This window comes from Trachurus trachurus (genome assembly GCF_905171665.1).
Source record: "Trachurus trachurus genome assembly, chromosome: 24".
Taxonomy (NCBI): Eukaryota; Metazoa; Chordata; class Actinopteri; order Carangiformes; family Carangidae; genus Trachurus; species Trachurus trachurus.
In genome coordinates this window covers 20,184,750-20,206,966 of record NC_139910.1, presented here as the reverse complement: position 1 = coordinate 20,206,966, position 22,217 = coordinate 20,184,750, and the positions used below count along the sequence as shown (strand labels likewise).

The 22,217-nt window shown below is 41.0% G+C and overlaps 1 protein-coding gene across 1 annotated transcript in view; it reads right to left on the bottom strand.

Annotated features, from left to right (window-relative positions):
- bach2b (BTB and CNC homology 1, basic leucine zipper transcription factor 2b) overlaps positions 1-20,368 on the bottom strand; it is a 90,851-nt gene extending 70,483 nt beyond the window's left edge. The window contains exon 1 of the mRNA XM_084001240.1: positions 20,144-20,368. The gene's annotated coding sequence lies outside the window, so the exon portion shown is untranslated. The remainder of the gene's footprint in view (positions 1-20,143) is intronic.
- Positions 20,369-22,217: the final 1,849 nt, after the last annotated feature.

Here is a 22,217-nt window from a genome sequence, read left to right as displayed (position 1 = left end):
CACTTATTTGAGGGATGAACGGCTTTCTGCACTCCATATATTTTACATTTTCTTACTTGTAGACACTGCCAGTTACTCCAGGAAAAGTGACGATAAAGCAGCTGCAGCTGGGGTTTTTTTCTGCAATTCATACAAAAAGTTGTTAAATTTTCTCTAGAAGAAGTTTCTTTTGAGAAAGGGATTATACACATTTAATTAGTCTAATTTGTCTGATTTACTTTTGTGATTTGCCTTAGGAAATATAAACAAATAAGGATTTATTCTTAACTAGATGAAAAGTCTGTAGGTACTGTGCGCTCCGTGATACAGAACAAAGCAAAACAAAATAACATGAAATGAAAATGTGCTTTCTGAAATCTGCTCGAAGACATAAAATCCTTTTCTTTGACTTTTTTTTTTGACAGTAATAATAATACCCAAATCTGCTCAGCAGTTCAGTCTGGTTTCATTTTCTCAATTTTTTCCAGAAATGGCTTTAATAGCCTCACAAGCTTCAAATAACCTGAGCAGGAACAGGAAACAGGAAGTCATTTGGGATTTCAGCTTCCTGTCTGAGACATTTCTCACAGCCTTAGGTAGAATAGAAATATCAACCAACTTAAAGAGGCTGAATTAAAATGTTCTAATCTAACAACTTAAGTCGCAATCAAATTTGAATTCTCCTCCCTTTTTAGATCCCACACAGTAAAGGTAGACATCCATGACTTGTCTGATTATGAATCAGGTCTTGGTTCTGTATTAATACTGTAAAAGTATCAAAGTCTCAGTCCACAGAGAAAGGCACACAGCACATATTCAGAAAACTGCATGTTAAAACCAGCTGTCAGGACCTCTGTAACTTTGTGATGTCACAACAAAGCAGTCATGGCTTTCGGCCACGCCTCAAGCCCGGCCCAACATCTTCAGGATTATGTTTCTAAGCGTGTTTACCTGAAATCTCTGTTATTTAGATTCAATCAGTCAGCCAATCAGAACGGAGACTCAGAGCCTCCTCTCCTCTGATTGGTTACCGGACTGTTGTTTTTGAAGCTGAGAGAGAAAAGTCAAACTACACTGAGATGGATTTTAGTTCTTCAAACCACAGATACGTCTTCATATGAATAAACACAGGAAAAATAGAGTCAAAGCTGAGACCTTTAGGTTTGCTGATACTACAACTATTGTGCATATTATCTTGGGGAACATCATGTTAGTCATCAGCTATTAGCAATCCGTCCAACTACATCTGCCAGTAGGCCTATGTTGGAAAAACTTTGTGCTGCTTTTATTCGGGGAGCTAGCAAGACAAGCTTGCTACAGTTGCGCTGTTTCCCATTAGACATTACGTTGCTCATTTTATTTCCATTACACCTCCGCTCCTGGAATCAGTGCTGCTGTGTTCATTCTGCGAGGGTAATTACAGAGAGGGAGAAGCTAGCTAATGTTAGCTGTCTCGCTTTAATGGATCCAGATGTTAGCTTACATTATCGGCTAGTCGCGAAACCTTAGTGATGCAGTGGGTGACAACATACGGTCTCCAGCATGGGCCTTATATAATGTAAAGTACTGTGCAAAAGTTTTAGGCACTTCAGATGTTCAGATTGTTTTCCATTACTATGCAATACTATCCGAGAGGCCTCTGATTGGCCCCAAATTTATTCTGCAGCATGACACCCAAAAATTACAGCCGGTGTCAAAAATAACTATTTTAATTTACAAGAAGAATGATGAGTCCTGCAACAGATGGTGTAGCACCCCCACAGAGTCCTGATCTCAACATTATGAAGTCAGCGTGGGATTACATGAAGAGACAGAAGACACTGAGACAATCCACAGAAGAACTACGACAAGTTATCCAAGATGCTTGAATACTTGCCAGTCAAGTACCTTGAAAGTGTATTGAGGAGACCTGGTGCTGGTTTAAAGACAAAGTGTGGTTACACCAAATGATGATTTGATTTAGGTTTCTTCTGTTGACTGAACTTTGCACGGAGTTAATTGAGAAATAAAGACTATTGATGGCATTATTTTTGAAAGCATTTTCACTTTACTTTGTGCTTAAACCTTTGCGGTACTGTATGTAAAATAACCTAACATTATTAGTCTGTAAATATTTAAGCCGAGTACTAGTAGAGTATACAATTGTCAATTCAGAATGACAAAAAACCCCAATAAAATAATTCTTTTCTTTCTCTTATTTCAATGTTGACAAAATGAAAACAAGTCCAAACAGTAGAGATGGATGTGTGATGAAAAATGAATTCTAATCTGAGTTGGACCCTCAGATACACATGTCAAACAGTGGGAGGTCCAGGACGCCGTACAAGGCCAGAGCAGCCGCGCCACAACCGCCAAAAGTAAAAGTGCCCATGCTGAGCTGGTCCCAGGGCGTGACACACAGATGCCAGCACTCCACGTGGTCTGAGCTAAAGCACCCTGACACTTTAACTCCACTACTTACGCTAAGCCACAAACTCTGGCTATGAAACTAACAGCTCCAGGAAAAAGAGCACCTTTGTGCTCGCCTGAAGTCCGTGGAGAAAAGCTGGGATAAGAGTGCTGACATTATAAACATGCGCAACGCACGTGAGAACCGCCATAAAAGAGATTTGTGAGCAAAATGTCACTTTGGAGATATAGTTGGCCCCTTAACATGCTTATATGTAATGAGATCATTTGCCTGGATCTATTATTAAAGGGAAAAAAAAAGTGTAGGTTTCTTTTACTTTGTCAGGAAATCACTGGGGTTGTTAATAGTTCTGAGGCATTTTCAAGGCACAAGAGAGAAAGCTGGATTAATTAACACTGAATATTAAGCCTACTACAGCCACGATTCTAGCACCTGCAAAGGAAGTCAGAGAAGGAAGCTTGATTTCCTTTGCAACAGTTAGTTATAAATGGAAATGCGCATTTTGTCAAGAATTTATTAGTTTGGTGTGGTTTTGTCTTCTTGTGCGAGAACATGGAATCATTCTTCAAGAATCTCAGATTGTCGGTTTAAAATCGAGCGGTTTTGCTTTTGAACACAATACAGTTTTGCTTTAAAACACAAAGCATTAGAAGGATCATTCTACAGATACATATAAATATAGGTTGTGCTGCAGCAGTGATTATATTATGGTTTGAATAAAGGTAAATATAGATTATGTATTGAAAGATTCAAACAACAGCAGCAGCCGTCTGATTTCTTGTTTGTGTATCACGGTGACAAATGTTTGCCTCGGCTTCACACAGCTAAACCACAACAGGAAAAAATAAAAAACAGCCTTCCTGCCAACAGAAAATATTGTACCGACAAATAAAAACTACAGCGCACAGAGCATCCGAGCTACTTACAGACTTGTCCTTCATGTTCCCAGGTTGGTGATCAGTGATCAATAATCCAGCAGCAGACATACATGCAGTCACACTGACACATCTGTGTTACCATCAGCAAGAGAGATGTGAGGTCAGATACATGACTGGCAGGTCGGCGGTGCACGGGAGGGAGGACGTCCCTGCAGCGTGAGTGAGCGCAGACCCACCTATCACCATCCACAGCTACTCATCCACTCACAGGAAAAGAAGAAGCGACAGTCGAGACGCACATCTCGTAGACCCACAGAATTTGTGATGAAAAGAGTTTTGCTGGAGGTATAATCTGTTAGAAAACACCTGCAAGTCTTAAAGCGAGAGCAAGCAGCTGCGTCGACTGTGAAACACGTGAGAACGAGATCAAAACCTTGTTCAGAATTCTGATTTTAAAAAAGCTATTTCACAACTTTTCATCAAAAAGAAGAATTGCTGTGTGTTGCTTTCAGTGGGAGTCCTGTTGTTTTAGGAATTATCTAAAAGAGTTAAAAGAATAAAAATAGGACATAAAGTAAAAAAAAGGAAAGATTAAACCGAAAAGTAAGAAAAAGTTATGGTTCCTGTCAGATTATAATAACTTTCCTTTATTTAATTTGGACTGACTGACTTTGAGCTGTGGTAGCCTTCATGTTAGAAACAGCTGTTTCAGAAAAAAAGAAGGAAATAAAACTCAGTCATACGTTCACTTTTACAGTTGGTTGAACAAAAAAAGGTTTGGATTCTTTAAAATAACAACAATTATCCACCGTTATCACATACTACTATTGCCAAGGTCAAGAACAAACAGTCAAAAAATGTATACAATTTTTTATATAATTATCAAAATATGGGTGAATAGATTCATCTAAATATGATTATCTGCAGCAGCAGATAGTAAGTAACATTATTTATTATTTTCTTTTCTTATAATTTACACATTGAATTTGTTTATTGAACAAAAACCCTATTCAAACCCTATTTGAAGATTTTACAGACTAATTTGGCTTTTATACAGCTACATCCTGAATGTTTTAGTTTATCAGTTATTCCTGAAACAATACTACAGCTATCATGTATAAAACGAATGCCCTATACGCCGTCTGTGCATCGGTTTTAACGAATGCTGGCTGACCTCTTGGCAGCCATAGCGATGGGAGCAAAGGAGGAAGTCGGGGAGATCAACAGCACCCTGGACCTTCACACTGGAGGCTCTAACCTGTGTGGAAGCTCTTCCGCCCTTTAATGAAGCTCCAACTTTAACCCAAGCCAACCATGGAGCTTGAGTACCTAAACCTTAACCTAACACTGTTACCATAACAACTAAGACTCTGGCTGCTCTATGCTTGTGTACCATGACGATGGAGGTCCAGAGCGTGGTGAAATAATAACCTATATTTAGATTAGAGGACCCGTTGATCACAGAGCAGTTGAGATCTACAGGCTAGAGGGTTTTAGCTCGTGGTCTCTGAGCTGCTGCCGGTTGCACAAGTCTTTCACTTTCAGATTCACATCAGCTGTGATATCTCCTCTTTTCTCTTTTGATTCTCCCACCGGCGTCAGACTGATAGCAATCAAACAGCTCAACCCGAACATGTGCTTACATCTGCACATTCGTGACATAGATACGACAGCGCGGTGACGGTTACGGCGGCACTTTGACGAATCAGGTTTTGTTAAAAAAAAAAAAAAAGGATGATGGATGGGGCCTGCTCTCTGGTCTGTCGGCGTGCTCGTGCATGAGGAGATGACGCTGTGAGTTGGAGCTTAAAGAGCAGAGTAAATGCTCCTCTTGTTCGTGTCTGCTGTAGGAAAATACATCACCGTGTTCAAACAGACTGAGGTATCAGACTGAGCAGCAGTTGCTAAGCATGATGAGAACCAATTTGCCTCCTTCCCTCAAGACACAATCCCTGAGTGAGATGAAAGGGGAGCAGTGCTACTGTAATCCATCTAAATGGCTGCCTGCTGCAGCCTTTCATGCAGCCACCACTATTGATCTCTGCTCTCACTAACTCTCCTTTGTTTCTCACTCGCTCCTCTCTGTCTTTCAGAGGAAATCCTCTCTATCTGGACTTTGAACGCCCCAGAGAGCAAATATCAAGCTCTCACTAATTAACATTATTTGTTCCAATCGAGTATCAACAACAGTGAAGCACAGAGAGCCGGCGCCGTACAATCGTTCCTCATTACAATAAGGATTTGGGCAGTTAAGATTTAGTCAGCATACACTCATGAGTGCTCGTGTTTATTCCATTTAAAATGATCTTATTGCATGGAAAATATGACTTTGTGTCTCCAGTGTAGAGACGTGATCATCGGAGAAGTTCATAAAAACATAAACAGACTCTATTTTGTGTCCACAGAAATTCATTATCCTCAAACTTGTAGTTTGTTAGAGATGACTCCAGTCAAAGTAAAAATGCATCAATGTATCTCTTCAGTTCATCGTCAAATTACTTCAATCATTTAACCACATTGTGTGTTAACACATTTTAAATTAACCATTTAATGTATTAATCATGCAACCACTGTTCAGATAAACCTCTGATATCTTACTTGAAGTTGTGGTTTGTGTCGACTGTAGGTTGTTGCTGCAGAGATTGTGTCTTTTCCAGCAGTTAGAGAAGAACCTGGCTCAGCAAACTGTTAAAGTTTGTCTTCATGCACATAAACTTAAAGATGACACAGGTCATCTTCCATCCTCCCTGCACACAGTGACAAAAACACTGAATAAACAGCTCTCAAGGAGTTGAACAGGGTACTTTTCTCCAAAATAAGGGAGGTTTCAGACAGTGTTGAACAACAACATTTTGTTCAACAAGTTTGAATTAATCTCACCTGTGATCAATACGGTATTGTTCAGGATCTACATGAATTTGCATGAAATTGCATGATGAAGTGAAGGGTTTACATTTGGAGTCCTCAAAAAGCTGAGCTCACTGCCTGAGAACACAGCCTTGGCTCAGTACTATCATCATAATGAAGTTCTGTAGCTAAAACTAAAGTTTTTCCAGAGCAGGTCCAGATGTTCCCACGCTGCTGACCTGACTCACGCAGCCTCGGGGGCGAGTGTCCATCCTGAGCTCATTAAACCAGCCGCACTTTTACCACAGGTGTGGTGACCGATCACCGATCACGGTCACATTCTATTAGTCACACAGTTGGAAAACAATAAAAACAGGTGCGAAGCGTATCATTTAGAAAACGTGCAGCTTGCTCAGATTTTTAGATAGATGGGTGAACGATGTTGTGATGTATTGTGTGATGGTGTTAATTGTCTAGAGGGGAATTTTCTGTTTAAGTCAGTTAAGTTGAATTTATGAGTTTTATGATCGGTGCACCTGGAGCAGCACCTGCAGAGGTGGTGGCAGGTTGGGGTGATGGTTGGGGTGATGGGGTGGTGTCACGATTCTGTATCAGGACACCGTGGACATTTGTATCACGGTTTCAGTCTCAGTTTCAGAACTGTTACACCCCTGTTAACTGATTAACTCTATCAGCACTAATCAATGGGCTTTATGCACAGCTCCACTACTTCCTGAACTTAAGCCAGCTCCTAGGGGTGGGAGAAAAAATCGATTCACATAAATATCGCAATATCTTTTTTGACGATTTTTAAATCGATTTTTTTGTGTTTTTGTGTGCATTTGTTAGCCTTTTTTTTTACATACAGAGAGTACAGGTTTTGAAAAGGGTTTAAGTTCACTTTATAATGGAGTATGTTAATTTATAGGCTCCTACAGTATTTGTGTGCAGATAAATGTTAAAAATGCAGACTAAAAATGGAGAGAATCGGCAATATCATAGAATCACAATTTAAATCGAATCGCCATCCAAAAAATCGTAGAAGAATCGAATCGGGAGAAAAGCATATCGTCCCAGCCCTACCAGCTCCTTTATTTCCTGTCTTACATTATTGGACAAACTGATTAATCCAGGTGTGTCTGACGTCACAACAATGGTCAGACACACCTGGATTAATCAGTTTGTCCAATAATGTAAGACAGGAAATAAAGGAGCTGGCTTAAATTCAGGAAGTAGTGGAGCTGTGCATAAAGCCCATTCTACGCCTGATGTTCCTACATATGAAAACTGGAACCTGATTGGCTGACATCACTAGCTCCTGCTTAGAAAGAAGTATGACAACGGTGACGCAATAATAAAACTGCACCTACACAGCAGCTACGGGGAGAGTCATTTACAATTTACGGCGCACAGAGTAAACAGCCGTCAGTCACCGTGTCGTCCTTTGCTGCTTCAGGGTTTGTTTTGAGAATAACACTTGTGTTATTTTTCATTTCGTACCTGCCTCCCAACAGGACGTGGATGAACCAATGCCTGACACCGAGGTGGGGCGGGGGGGGGGGGGGGAGTAAGTATTTGTGTGTATCTGTGGAGGAGTGTTAAATCCAGCCTAAAGTCCAAACATTACTGCCTGCATGACAAGACATTTCATCATCTGCCTGTGTCCATGAGGGTGAACTGACAAACACATGAAACCTGCAGAAACCCTGCGTAGATAATGCAAAACCGCTTCTCCCGTTATACAGTATGAAAGTCGTGGAACTCGTCTACATTATACAAGAATGCTGAACTTCACAAGTGCAGCCAAGTGCAGAGAGTTTGAATGCAAAGTTCAGCTTTTACAAGCGTGATGCACCATCTACACTGAGGAGTGACGACGGTGTTTCGGGCTGATGCATGAGTGAGAAAACTGATGTAAAGCAGGAGGTCTGGGTTATCGACGGCAGACGTCTTTGTTGAAAAACATCATCACCGAACACCATCTGCAAAATAAAATAATAACGTGCTTTTTGGCACATTGGCAAGTGGAATTATCAGTAAAGTCGTGATAAACAGAGCTCTAGTTGTCACAGAGAATAATAAGGTTTTCTTAGTGCCACCTGAGATAATGTAGAGTGTTTTTTTCCCTTGCTGCAGAGTTAATTTTCCTGCTTTTGCTCCTTTTTCTGTGCAATTTTCAGCTAGAGAGAGAGAAAAGACGACATCATAAGAAAAGGTATGAGTCACAGTGGACCTATAGAGCGCTCAGACAGACAGGATCTCCACCTATGGCTGCCTGCTGTGAAATGGCAAGAAGCCACCGCCGGCAAATCCTGCTGATCTCGTTGTGAGCTTTACTGCTTTATACAGTACATGCAGCGCGAAAGGCTCGGTGTGCAGGAAGTGGGCACATTACTGCACTTCCACGCCCACAACCTCCTCCTCCCCACCACCCCCCCACCCCAACTCCCCCTCTCCTCCCACCAATACACCAAACCGCCCCCTCCCTCCCTCCCACCGCCTCCCAACCACCTGTGCTGGTCTCATAGGAGCCCGCCCCCACCCCCCCTCCCTCCCTGATACAAACTCCTTTACAGCTGCACTTCTTTCGCAAACCGCACTCTGAACAGGCTTTGTTGTTTCACACTCCGCTGCCTCCACGACGTCAGTGAGGATGTGACTGCGTTTACAGCAAACTGCCTCGACATGTACGCAGTCGTTAAAGAGTGGGTTTACCATAATAATAAGGAGGAGGAAAAAAAGTAAACATTTTTAACATTCACCTCAAGTGGCAGCGACCCATGCAGTTTTTTTCTTTTTTTGCTGGTGCAACTTCGGAGAAAGTTTGAAGACATCTGTCGACAGTAATTTGACACTGAAATGAAAAAAGTTTAGAATTTGCAAAAATAGAAAAACATGGACACAAAATCCAATTCATGTCAGCAATAAAAACTAATTGAGTGAAATCTAGAAGATTTGTATTGACTGCCATGGCAATGATGATCTAAACTGCAATTATTTTGGATAATTTTACCTCAACTAAACCAAAGTGAATAACTGCAAAAACTGATGCTGAAACGCATTAGAGATAATGACAAAAAGGCATGTGTAGTGGTGAAGAGTTCTGCATTTGTTTTGACAACTTCAAACTTGAACTTTGATATTTTTACAGACAGAACTGAATTATTCTGATACAATGGAGGATGTAAATGACCTGCTCATACGATGGGGTAAATAAATAAATATCTGATCATTGTCAGTGAACCATTAAGCATGCAGCAAGCTTGGCAGGTTTGAGTGTGTGCAGAAACATTTACAGGTATGGAGTTTAGAGATAAAACTACTAATGTTTATTGTGTGCATTTTCCTTTTGATAAAATGAATTTGATACATTTGGTATTGCAAAATGAATCTTGCTAAACCAGTTGTGAAGTTGTATCAGTACCAATAATCAAAATATTTGAACGATACCTAGCCATACACAGCAGATGAACTCTGCAGTCATTTTTAGGAGTATGCAATGCAATGCAAAAACAGTTTTTCATATGTTTCTTACGTGAAAATGAGACAGTGGTTGCTCTTTTTTTTTTTAAAGAAGAAAAATTCACGGCAAACCGTTACACATAGTCTTCAGTTGTATCAAATTGTATCAGGATTTGAAAATTCCAAATGATTGAGTCTCTCTCAGACACCACTGACATCCAAGACTAATAAAAGCAGAGCCGTCTGCATGGATAGACACCGCAGCCAACAGGGTTAATTGGTGAAATATGTTTTGTTGTACTCTGAGTGAACTGTCACTGTGAAGACTGGAGCTGTGCACCCAGTTCATGCTGAAGTTCAAGATGAACTCTTATGATACACGTGAACCGGGAGCTTCTCCTCTTTGTCATGTCTGTTGGGTGCAAGCAGGGGAAACAAACAACAGATCAAACCTGAGCGCGCTGAATGATCAATGGATGTTCCCCGACACTTTGTTTACTCCGACCTCTGCGTAGCACGCTTATTATTTTCTATTTATACCCTATTCATCAGCGGCAGATGTCAGAGGTTCATGTTAACATGCCTCACATACACAATGGGGAGTGTTTTGTTTTTGCAAGGTGTCTCTAATGTGCAGAGCAGAACAAATAAATCCATCTGGAGAGGAATTCTGCTCTCCGCCACCAGCCAGCGTCACACTCGGGGTCACGGAGATCACTGACGGACGGGACCACGACGTCCTGCCACTGGGGGTCATTCCAGCCACCGCCGGCCCTCCCCTCCCCTTTGCTCCTCCCTCCCCCTTGCTTCACTAAAACAATGATCTCATTCCCTGTACCAGGAATCCGCTGATTGTTTGAAATACCTTCCACTATGCTTGACTGAGCGCCACTTCTCTTTCCCATCGACCCGGAGGACGGAGGACGGAGGGGAGAGAGAGGAGGGGGCCAAAACAAAATGACCTTGGCAGGAAGCGTCGAGCCCTCCGGAGCAAGATGGGAGCTAGTCTTGTTTGGCCCCCTCGCCACTAATGCTTTAAATTACAGCCAGTGACAACAAAGCCATTGTAACTCAGGGAGACTCTTCAGAAAACACAGGGAGGGATTATTGAAGGTGAAGGTGAGGAACAGTGAGATCTAAGGTAAAAAAAAAAAAAAAAGAAAGAAAGAAAGAAAAAAAAGTGAAAGAAATAGTGGGACTGATTTAAAGCAGAATATAAAATGAAAAAAAAAGTGTTTGTTGGCCTGATGATTAACATTCAGACCACAGAGCAGCGGCCTGTCAAACATAGATGACATGTTTTTACATAACAATCCTGAGAGACATTCATGGAGGATTATATTTATACTGTAGCTGTACTGTAATAAACACCATAGTGCTAGCAATGGCACATGTTTTAGCTCATATAGCCATATTACGATATTTCATTTCAATTAATAGTACTGCAGTTAATTTAGATGATCTTTAAAGGTTAGGGATGCACCATAACTATTGGTACAGATAATTATCGGCCCAATATTGGCTGATAGTTATCGGCATAATTATCGGCCAAAATACACTCGGATAATGACATTTTTTGCCGATTACTAGAGGGGTCATGGAACTTGTTTTTCAACAATATCAAAAAGTGTTTTTTTGTTTTTTGTTTTGTTTTGCTGAAAAATGATTGGTAAGCCAATGTATTCATTGGAAAAGAGATGTGGGGAAATCAGTGTATAACTTGATGAAAAAATACCACAGAGATTAGCTCACAAATGGCTTTCAATGCACTTTGATGTCACACTTTGTCCTGACTGTTGTGTCTGTCTGTGTTATGAGTATAAACACAAACCAGATAGTGTGTAGCTTTCTAGCCAAATGTCTTTATCCCCGGCAGCACAGTACTACATGACATGACGCTGGTGACCGTCACATCATGTAAAGAGTTTAACTCTTACAACCTCAGTACGAGGGAGAAGAGAGCAGCTCTCCGCCGCTGCCTGTGTGCTGCCATGTCAGTGAACAGAACAAAAGGGTGTCACATATGAGGATATGACCTCACACTTCTGTCGGACGAGCACAGAGCAGCATTCTTCTGCCTGGGTACGAGTGAGGAGAGAAGTGTGTTGAAACTAACACTGTTTTATTCTTACCCAGTGTACACACACACACACGTCTTTATATTTAAAAACATTTACGTTTGTGAACCAATAACCAATATACCTGTCTTAAGATATGGTTGTATATTTTCAGAGGTGTGAAGTTTGTTAACTGTAATGTAGCGATAAAAGAGCAACAACAAAACAACCATGGAAGTTTTGTAAGAGAGGAAAAGATGCACAGACATGTTTTTATTAAATTACAGGAGGAAAAAAAGTAACCAAACTGCTGTATTTACTTTTACTAAAAGATCAACATTAATGGAATTTGCTTGTTCCTTCTTCTTCTCTACCGCAACATTTTAATGAAATTTGGTGAACTATTGTGCAAATGAATGGATTTAGATGCTGACTCTGAATTTTCTAAAGTTGTTTCAGTTTTGTTTCAAGATCAAATATATGACTCATTATAACTTATTATTTCACTAGTTTGACATAATTCTGAGACACATTGTATATCCTGTCATATAATTACAATATAATTCAAAAAAAAGAAGAAGAATATAATTTCTAAATTGTTATTATATAGATAATAATCTTATTATAACATTTGATGGAGCTCTGGATTCAGATGCAGATTCAATATTTGTTATTTCTCTTAAAATACTTATCATTAATGTTGCGGTTAACTAACATGTGCTAATGTGATGTGATTTCTGTTATTAAATGTTTTTTTTGTTTTATTTTAAATGATGACCTGTACAAACATGTTCCAGTTAAAGGGACAACGAGGAGTTTCTATTCGGTTATAAAAAAGTCTCACGTTAATGTGGATGAATCTCCGCTACCCACACTTGTTAATGGGCCCATTTTCGATAAATATATCGTTCTGTCTCTATCGTTATTTTGTTATTATTAGTGGTGGCGGAGATGCTGGTCGAGCCGACCAGCGTTTTTTACTTTCGGTTTCGTAACGAGTCATGAGAATAACGCAGCTGAATCGCCGTTTATGGTCGAAACTACGACGGTATGTGAACCTCTTTGAACCTCTGACTTTAATTCTTGATGAATGAAAACATGAGTCCATCTTGCGCCGGTCAAAAGAATTTTACGGTGCGCGCGGAGGCTCATAAATGTAGTGTGAAAATGCTTCGCTTTTCCAAAACTCCTCGTTGTCCCTTTAAAGAAAATGCTTAAAGAAAGAACAAAGTTTGTGAGTTATAATAACTCACAAACTTTCTTGAGTGTCAGTGTGAGATTGAAACTTTGTTTGTTTTGTTTATTTCAATGTAAGACTTGTTCATTGTGTATTAGTATGTGTAGTTGGGAAAAGTTGTATATTACCTTGGTGGGAACAATTAAAGTTTTTATTATTATTATACAAACATAGGCATATCATGAATATTTTCATATTCATACTTCAATAAATTGCCACAAAACACAAGTCTAAGTGTCAACATGCGCACTGTAATGACTGAAGAGGCTCAGACTGTTATAAAGACGTGCAGTGAGCGTGTGTTTAGGTTTAACGTGGCGGTGCATAGCTGCTGTCTGGTCAGTGGGAGCATCCACTTCATGTGTGACTCAGCAGCTGCACAGAAAAAAGTGCCAGACAGGAGGAGGACTTTAAATTGGAACTATAAGACTATGATTCAGTGTTCCGTGGGACTACTTAGAGGGGAACACCAGAGGGGGCCTACCCCTAGAGACACACTGTTTACACCGCCTTACTGCGCTAATTTGATATGGTATGCATATTGTTTCTATGGTGGCAGCAGGGGGGGTGGGCTCTGGGGACTACACAGACAACAGTGTTTACTATGAATAACCTCAGCAACCCTAAGAAAATCCAACATGAATATATGGAGGAGCCGCCGCACTTCTACGCTGTGATAAAGGCTCTGTTACTGTTACCAAGGTGAATATCTGAACACAGCAAAAGCACTTCATGTGGCTCTTTTGGCCGCGACTTTCCCACTGGGCTCAAGGGGAAGACAAACTCTGTTAGCACGCGTCATTCATTTTCTGTGACACTTGGAAAAAAATAAAAAAGGAGAGACCACACATAAGTGAGCGGAGGATTGAAAAACAACATCCAGACGCCAGATCAAAAGGAGCTGCTTCGACATGGAGGCCTGTGTCACACGGAGCTGGATGCGTGCTCAGGAACATTCTCAGAAACAACTGTAACACATGTGAAAGTCTCACAGCTATTTTTATCACGATAGATGCCCCGGAGGCAATTTCATAACCAAACTTTCCAACTGACAACAGAAAAACTGACATGTGTGGAAGACAACGAGGGCCGCACAAATGTAAATGAATCATGTTCTGATATTCATTTAAAGAATGAAAATTGAGTCTAAATTGTTCATTTTCTTGGAATTCGAATGCTGAGAAATGACAATTCTCATTCAATTTGAGAATCCTTCGTGAGATGCGTCAAACGTTTCACATCAGCAACAATTCCCAGGGAGAAACCTTTGTTTGAATTTAAAGTCAATGTATTCATAAATGAAAAAAAAAGAAGAAGAAAGAAATCAAAAGATCAAAGTCAATTCAATTCATCGTGAGAAAAACAGTTTGTTGATTATATGTCTAAATTCTAAGACTGTGGAAATTTTGAGCATTAAAGTTATTTCATTTTCAAATTCCGAGAATTAATATCAGAACAGGATGACGCTATAAATTTAACATGATGCAAAGAATAAAGTTGGCATTCTCAGACAAAAAAACTACTTTGGTTTAAATTATTTCTCACAACTGTCACTCTATGAGGTTGACAATTCAACTCAATTCTGAAATTGATTTATTACAATTGGTGTGGCCTTTGAAGGACAACATTTGGCTTCAGTATGTGTGAAAATTACAATAAAAGTAAATCTGAACTTGAACTTGTGAGAATTGTTCAAATTCTCCTGAGAATAAACTCAGGATTTTATTGGAACAAAATCAATATGATACAACCTCTCTGACTTGAGTCATTGGCTCTGAATTTACAATTCTGTAGATTAACTCTCATTTTTACACAGTAATTTATTGCTTGTATTATTAATCCTAACTGTTTGATTAATCTTAATGTTAATGAATTAATTAAATAGCTTTCTAACCGTTAAACTTGCTCAGAGGTGTTCCATATTCAACAACTGATGACTCGGGTGAAATGATAATGTTTAACACTACACTGCTTAAAATGCGACAAATTGGTTCATGGTAAAGAGCAAATTGCTGAGTGTCTTTAAAGCTCTGTGGAGTTGAGCTCCTTCTGGCTAAGAAGTGAACTGTGTCAGAAACAACGGCGGTTGCCAGTTTGAGTTTCAGCTGGGAGAATATAAGGAAATCCACCAAAGCAGCAGCAGCAGCAGCAGCAGCACCTCCACACTGAAGCTCTCCAGCTCAGAGTGCAAGTTTAAACAAACCTCAGCAGCTCTGCAGCTCCCTGCCAGTTGTAGTAGAAGTAGTAGTAGTAGTTGTAGTAATCCAATACAAACAGGTCATTACACTGTGCTAAATGTTTTCCCTCCATTCACTGAATGCCACTTTACAAACAGCTCATTCTTCCTAAGTGCTCAAATAACTGCTAACCCCCCCCCAACACACACACACCCCTCTACATCTTCCAGTGTTTTTTATTTTTTTATTTTATTCTATTCCAGCCCTATTAGGACCATATGTGCATCATTTCATTAGCTCAGTGTGTTTTTTTTGCATGGTGGTAAACCTATGGGTGGCTGCAGGATGGGCTGCTAAAGTATTAACAGAGTTCAGGAGGTTAAGCTCTTCGCTTGAGGCAGCGAGACGAGTCTGCGTGAGATCATCCAGATAGGTTTGACGCAACTATCCGGGATGATTTACGTGTCTAGATCATTTCATGCAGGCAACAGACCAAAAAAAATGAGAAAAAAAGTCCAAATCAAAACAGAACAATTAGAAAACTGCCTGTGGTGTTTTAGATTTGATAGCTTCTTGGCAACATGTCGGTGCTGAGCAGCAAAACACACACAGACTCTTGCAAACCACAGGCTGATGGGAGCTGGGTCTAGCGGGATAATACAATCTGATTTCACATGGCGAGTGAAAAAAAAGAAAAGAAAAGAAAAAAAAACGCCAGTGCACATCACCATTGCCGCGAACGACGGAGAGAAGAAGAATGAGCAGCCATGACATGATGGTGGAGGAGGGGTGGGGAGGGGAGGGTATGGGGGGTCGGGTGGGGTATGGGGCGAGGAGAGGAGGAGGGTGGGGGGGGGACAATAGCTCTTGGTGTAAAGTGCAGGATCTTAGATTTCTCCCAGCAGTGCTGTTCCATGTACGCCTCACACTGGCAGCAGCCCAGTCAAACATGCCTTTGTGCTGACGTGGGAGAGCTATGGGAACATGTTTTTTTTTCTTCTTCTTCTTTTCTCCTCGCCAAGGCACTGACTTGAGATGTTGAGCTGAGCTGGTGGGGGTTACTCAAATATCCTCAGTGATGCAAACAATCCTTTAATGATGCAGAAAGGGGAAAAAAATCTACAGGATCTGCAGCATGTTTTCGTTCATTGCTTTTAAGAAGCATCTGCTTTTCTTTTTGTCCTCTATAAAAATAAAGAATTAAAAAAACAAAACATGCTGTCATGAGGAGAAATCTGTCTAAAGTCACAGCGTGAGATTACATCACGTTTCTGCTCAAACTGCAATTTCATAAATCATTAACCAAAAAGTGCAAGTTGAGTGTGTTACTTTCAAGCAGCCTCCTCCTCTGTCATCAGCATTCTAATCAGCTCGACAGGAACTTCGGTGCGTTATAAAGCGTGGCTATAGCACCGTGTGGGCTCCTCGGTTGGAAACCTGGAGGTCCTTTAAGTCCTGGACGTTGCGGTGCAGAACGGAAAAGCCTGAAGGAAGGAGGAGGACCGGCTGGAATCGCGGGAAGGATCCTGTTGCCGTGTGAGATTTCAACTGTGGCTGCGTGGGAACCCGAGGGTCTCATTATGTCCAGATCCCCAGAGCAGCCTCGCTCAGACTGAGAGGTGTCCCCCCCCGAGCCCAACTTGGGAGATGTTGGCTGTGTTATATGATTAAAATACAGTTTTTCTAACATTTACCGCTCATGTATTTTATAAGACTTCAGAGGGGACTTGCTTAATTCATTTTTGATATTGCTCCAGTTGTGACAGAATATTGGGGGAAGACAAAATAGAGGAAGCTTCAAAAATATTCCAAAATCTTAACTAGAGTTCTTCTCATTACAGATGCTTTACGCCTCCAAAGGTTCCATGTTGGACACTGTGGTCATGAACTCTGCGTATCTTTCTGTCAATTTTGGGCATTTTATCAACTTTGCAGGACTAAATTGTTTAGTTGGGCGGCTCACCTGGTAAAGAGCAAACTATAAAGGACTAATAAACACAGATTTATGCGTGTCCAACTGGTGACCCTTTGCTAGACCCCCTCACTCTCCCTGACTTTCCCATCTCTATTCCCTTGTGCACAAGTAAAAGCAAAATAATAACTTCCATCTTCCACTGTGAGTAATTTGAAGGCTGATTCCACTATATTTAAACATGATATATAATCAATGAAATAACAAATGATTGCCGCACCACCCACAGCAGCTGCTTTAACAGCAGCGCCCCCATATCATCAGTATAAACACTGAATAGGTTACAGGGTAGATTAAACACAAAACTAAACAAGTCTAAAATGTCTCTGTTCCTCAGAAGATGTTGATGCAGTTGTCAATCATACACCGCAGAAATGTTTCAGTGCACTCTGCATGTATTGACAGGTGTAATCAACCTGTTGTCTCCACCCTGACAAAGACCCAGTGTTGTCACATGCGTTTGCTTTGACACAACAGCGTCTCAAGGACTTCTCCTTTTTTTTTTATTCTGTCTGTCTGGACGGAACTTAATGCAGGGTGGAGGTTTTTTAATCACAGAGCCCAGTGAATGGTGCTCATGTGACCGCTCACTTGCAGCTTTTACAATAATGAACGAGAGCAGAAGAGAGAAGAGGGGAAGTTGAAACTGTGTGATGCAATAACAGGGCAATAGTATTATTTTTTATTGACGCTCACTGGGATCATACTGGAATAACAGGATCATAGAGCAAGAAACACTGCACACGCGCACCAAGTCAGAGAAAAGCTCCTGATTAGACAGTTTAACTGACATTAGTGACAAATAGTGATTCACTCACTTACTATTGTGCACAATTATAATGACCATCATGGTGCACCTTAAGAATAAGTATTCATGTCCAAAGAGTAATTTATCATGAAGTCCCTATTAAGTGATGGACAAGTGGAGATAATGAATTCTGATGCATGGGTTTAACTATCATTTATTATTATGGATGACAATGTGATCTAGGCAGATTGCATGGAGTATGGGGTGGCATTTAAGCCTGACTGAGTCACTGTGGGGTTTACAGTTTTGGACAACACCCCCACCAACCCCACCCCCTCCCCTCCGCCCCGTCACAATAAGCCAGAGGATTGCCATGCATGGCGAAAAGAAAGGGCAGCGGGACTACTGTACAGAACAAAAGAAGGCTCCGTGCACAAAACTGCGCATGAGTGCTGGGGCTCGTACACGTGTTGTGAAAGCAGAGCGATGTCAGCGGACGACAATGTGTTTCATTATCAGCTTTTTTTTTCTTTTTTTTTTAAGAAATGATAATAAGCCAGAATTTACTGAACGACCCCCCCCTTAACGCATCCTCAGCTCGCCCCTGCAGCCCACCTGCGTTAAATCCCACAATTCATTGTCCTTTAATGTTGATATGATAGTGAAGAAATGATCGCAGGGAGTGGGGGGGAGGTGGGGTGGGGGTAAAGGCTGCGATCCCTCTCACTGGCATCATCGCGTTGCATCAGCACTAAACAAAGAGGCTGTGATGCCGTGAATGCCACCGCTCCTCAAAGTGCTGTATCACCGCATTAATGACAGCATCGCTCCACTCCCTGATGATTCCAGGCCGAGTCAAGCACATGGTTCATCATCAGACAATAGTATATCCCGAAATAACCGCGAATATTCCGCTGAGGAACGGACACTGCACGCTGTGGATGCACTGTGGACACATGGGCTGTTTTTTTCTTTTCTTTTCTTTAGTCCATTAAAGAGTGAACGAAGCTGAGATGGACGATTAGTTCTCAATGCAAACTTCGTCCAAAAACACATTATTTAAAATGCTTCTTAATGTAATAACATTACATTACACACACATAATGTATGGATCATGCATCAAGTGCCATTAAACTGATTTGTTAAATGACTCGTTAACGAAAAATGTCCATATCAATTATGTATTCCTTTGATAACGACATTTAAGACCTTATCACTGCCTTACATCACAGCATAATTCCGCACTACATCATTGACTCCTACAAAATAAGAGTGACAGGGACTGACTAAGCCACGACTGCAGCAGCATCCATTCACATGACAATGCAGGACCGCGCGTGAAGGCACAGCTTACTATCATTATTTTTAATAAACCTGCACCACTTGAGATGCATTAAAACATGCAATTTTTTATTTAGACCAGAATCGGGCTTGATCCTTATCTTTTTTTTATGTTTTATTTTTTAAATGATAGTGGATTTAATGACGATGGAAATACGGGCTCTGAAAAGGCACCGTCGAGAGATTGAGACGATTCCATTGGCTGTCGGAGCAAATAAGGCTCGTCCTTACACAGCAAATATTTTGATGATGTTTTTGAATGTAGATTAATGAGGATGGTGTAGGCTACTGGGCAACAATGGGAGATGATGGAAAAGCAATAAAAAACAATAGAATAACCAATATGAAAATGTTAATAGCTAATAATAATAATAGTAATTATAAGAATGATGATGATAATAATAATAACAATAATAATAGAGTAGCTTACATTCTATACCGGTACAGACTAATTATGTGAATGCACATACAGTGACACAGAGGGTAGTTTAATGACGCTACAAGTGACAGCTTCTTTTATTATGGAGCATTTTCCATGACAGAGGTAGCAGCATGCCTGACCCTCCTCCGGGATCACCAACGCCTCAACTTTGCAAAATTAAAAAATTAAAAAAAAAACTGCGAGAAAAGGGAGCGCACGCACGGCACATTGACTCAAAGCATAACAGGATGTGGTACAGAGTTGTGTTTCACTCCTGAACCCGCGTTCACACCCCAGCACACTACACTCCACTCCAATATTTCGCACCACCGCCAGTGCTTTCAAGATTTCATGCATGCGGTTGAGTTTTTTTTTTCTTTCTATTTCTCCTTCTCGTATTCTTGCTACAAGTGACTTTTTTCCCCATATCTCCCGGTGTGGAGGGCTCTCCTGGCTGCAGCCCACCGCTGCGCCACTTACACAAGTTTTTGCGAGAAGCATCAACAATAGAGCTGAGATTGACAAACGGCGGATTCACATTGGGAACACAGAGAGGTGTGTGTGGGTCAGAGAGAGGGGAGAGGAGATGCTAAGAAACGTGCACGCCAGCTCACCTTTGGCTTAATATTCCGCTCGTATTCCAGCCCTTTTGTCCGTTTTTTCCCACGTAAGTTCTTTCACATGATGGCTCGCTTTGTCGTTTCCTCAAAGCCTCCCGGCTGCAGATAGGTCACTTCTTCTCCCCGTCGGTGCAACTCGGCTGTTTCTCACTTCGCCGACTTTACAGAAAAAAAAAGAAAAGAAAAAAAAGAAAAAGAAACACACACGCATACACAACGTCTACGGTTCTACGGTGTGTTGTGTACGTGTGCGCGCGCGCGTGTGTACGTGTGCGTGTTGATCCAGCGCGGCGTGCTGCTCCGTCTCCGCTGTTTGTTACACTCGACTAGAACGCCTACTCTCTCAGTCGCTACATTGTTGACATTCGGCCGCTGACGTCACTCGATCCCCCCTCATTCACAACATAGTTAGCGCGGTGCGGCTTTGCGTTGGTACCGGCGGGAAGCGCGCGCGTACTCCCTCGAACGTGCGCAGCGGGGGTTTGAGAATCGCACTACGGCTGCTCAAGTCCCTCCCCCCCTTCGCGCTCGCTTTTTTCGGCGGCCTGGCCCCTCCGTTCCCTCCTCCTCCTCCTCCTCCTCGAGGTGCACACAGCGGGAATATGACGGTGAAAGATGACTCAAGGCATTTTTTCACAGGCGAGGAACGTGAATGCAGCTCGAGCCTGTGTTTACTCTCTTTCTCTTTTCTGTCAAACCACCTTAAAACGCAGAGGTGGAGGTGGCATCTTTTCCGTCCAAAACACCTCGGCTCTGTGCTTGTAGTACTATTTTCTGAAACATTTTATAGGAAAAGAATAGTGACGCTGAACATTATCAGAAGTAGGAAACGCTGGAAACAAGTTGAATTTAATTCGGAGCAGGCATTTCTTGGAATCAAATTGTTGTCACGTGAAAAGCGTTAGTTAGGCCTACATAAAAAGCTGTCTGTATTTTATATAGATAATGGCTGTTAACACTCAAACTAGTTCTGAGCTACAGGGGCGTGCAAAAATCTGGGCACCCTTGGTCAAATTTTCTGTTAATGTGAACAGTTTAGCAAGTGAAAGATGAAATGGTCTCAAAAAGGCATAGAGTTACAGATGACACATTACTTTTACATTTTAAACAATATATTTTTGTTTCTAAATCTTCTAATCTTTTACATTTTCAAAATGACAGAAAAGGAAAAGGGCCTGTAGCAAAGGTTCAGGCACCCTGCATAGTATAGTAGCACCGCATTTGGAAACTATAACAGTATGTAAATAGTAAATAGCTTGTCTGATACCTTGTTATCTGTGAGAGCTCAAGTCAACTGGGTTTTCCATTCTTTTGCAGGGTGCTGCTGTCAATTTTTCACTCAAAAATTGTAGAATACAAAAATAATACACAGATATTGCTTAAAATATTGCAAAAAGAATGTTTCATGTTTAACTGTATGCCTTTTGGAAATAATTTAACCTTCCACTTGCTTAACACATTAACAGAGATTTTGACTGCCACTCTACATGCCACTATACACTAAAAACAACATTTATCCCCATGTGACATTGTATGTTATATACAGACAAATTGTAGGATGTGTTGTCTGCATCCCCTAATTTCTTTTTTTCAGGTTAGGCCACGCTGGATCAAAAAAAACGTATTCAAACTGAATTGTTCTATCCACAATTCTTTTTTTTGAACTGCTACTTAGATCCTGTCTGTTTTCCCTCAGTCTACTCATTGCCTTCCTTTAACAATAGTTTCCTTCATGGTCGATTTGTGTTTTGAGTTGGAGATGATGCATTGGGTTCTTGTGTTTCTTTTCCTCCTCATCACTTTGAAAAGTATCAGTGTTGCTCAGAGCTGCTCTTATTGATTTCAATCATGCAGAAGTCAGCAGCAGCAGCGAATCTGTTTCTACATTAACTTTGTTCTGCTCTGTCTTTACTTGAAAATGCCTGCAAGATCTCAGTGAGATCAAAAATGATGTTGTAATAAATTACACCTACTGGGTGTAGTACAAACTTTGTTCTGACTTCTGCCTGCAGGTTCAACTGCTGTTCAATAATTAGTCTGTTAGCGCTGTTCATAAATAAGCATTTTT